Source organism: Branchiostoma belcheri, unplaced genomic scaffold (assembly GCF_001625305.1).
Source record: "Branchiostoma belcheri isolate BF01 breed outbred unplaced genomic scaffold, Haploidv18h27 scaffold232, whole genome shotgun sequence".
Classification (NCBI taxonomy): domain Eukaryota; kingdom Metazoa; phylum Chordata; class Leptocardii; order Amphioxiformes; family Branchiostomatidae; genus Branchiostoma; species Branchiostoma belcheri.
In genome coordinates this window covers 23,151-24,554 of record NW_017803835.1, presented here as the reverse complement: position 1 = coordinate 24,554, position 1,404 = coordinate 23,151, and positions in this window count along the sequence as shown.

The window sequence follows — 1,404 nt, the reverse complement described above, 5'->3', positions numbered from 1 at the left end:
ACTCTCCAAATACCCTCAAAACTATCCCAGAATACACCACGCTACCCCATTGGTGTATATGTTTTAAACAAAAAGTTACGTTACAGACCTCATTTCGGGGGCGATAAGAAAAATTCGTACCGTTTTGTGTTCTTTGGTATCTTACCAACCATTGCCCTTCTTGGTGTCCTTATCGCCCCTCATTTATGCCGCAAATATTCATGATGAAAAAAAGGCGTTATCTAGTTATCTTTTTCATAAGTGGCGTAATCTAATTATCTGTTCAAGTTATACTTACATGCAAATAAGTTGAGAAACTCAAAACACACAGGATGAAACTGGCGCCCATTGTATTCGACATCCTGATATTATAGTATCCAAACCGCAGCTCAAGCAAAGTAAAGCAAGTAATTTCTCAATAATCAGCTTGTTAATGTGCTTGTCTCCTACCATTTTCGCCAAAAAATGTTCATGTTGACCTGAAGTGTATGAGTATTGCGTAAGCCAGAGTTCCCGGATGTATCAATTGTGGTTCAGCATGGGGAAAATGATATTAATATCACTTTACAAACATGCGCCGCGCAACTCGTACAAGCGAAATTATGTAAAAAGTCGGCTAGTTATGTATTCGTTGCAGCATGATGTATCGGAAAATAGCACTTCGTTCTGGAGGTTAGTACTCCTTTAAACACTCGGTTAGTTAATTTTGCAGAAAACAATAGTCTTTTCAAACCCCACCAAGCAGGTTTTAGAAAAAAAAAGTCAGAACGACAGATAACCTATTTGTTTTAAGTACCTTAGTCAGTAAGTATATTAGTAAAAACTCTAGACTTTTTGCATGCTTTGATTTTTAGCAAGGCTTTTGATTCGATCTGGAGAAACGGTTTGCTCTTGAACCAGTTAGGTATAGGGGGTACTTTTCTACAAAGACATGTATTCAAAAACTACTAATCGTGTTAAATATAGCCACTGTCTAACAGAGCCCTTCGTTACAACTCGCGATCTAAGTCCTACTTTATTCAATTTATTTTTAAGTGGCATCACCTCTGTATTTAACAATGAGTTCCTTGTCTACTCTATGCAGACGACTTAGTCATTCTCTCTGAGTCCAAGCAAGGATTACAGTCTTCATCAGATAGACTAGAAAGTTACTGTCATATCTGGAAACTAAATGTGAACCTTAGGAAAACAAAAATTATTGTTTTCACTAAGGGGGGTCGTCTTCCAAAAGAATTATTTTTCACTTTATGGATAATTTAATTGAAATTATCACCAACCAAGACAAAGGACAGAGACACGCAGCGGAACCAGAGACGTCCGCTCACAAGGCCCCGAGCTGTACTCTCCAAGCAGAGGTTTGGGTTTTGGGGGTATTTTTAACGTGTTTTTAGGCTTTTTTTATCGGGGTTTCTCTTTTGCACTGAA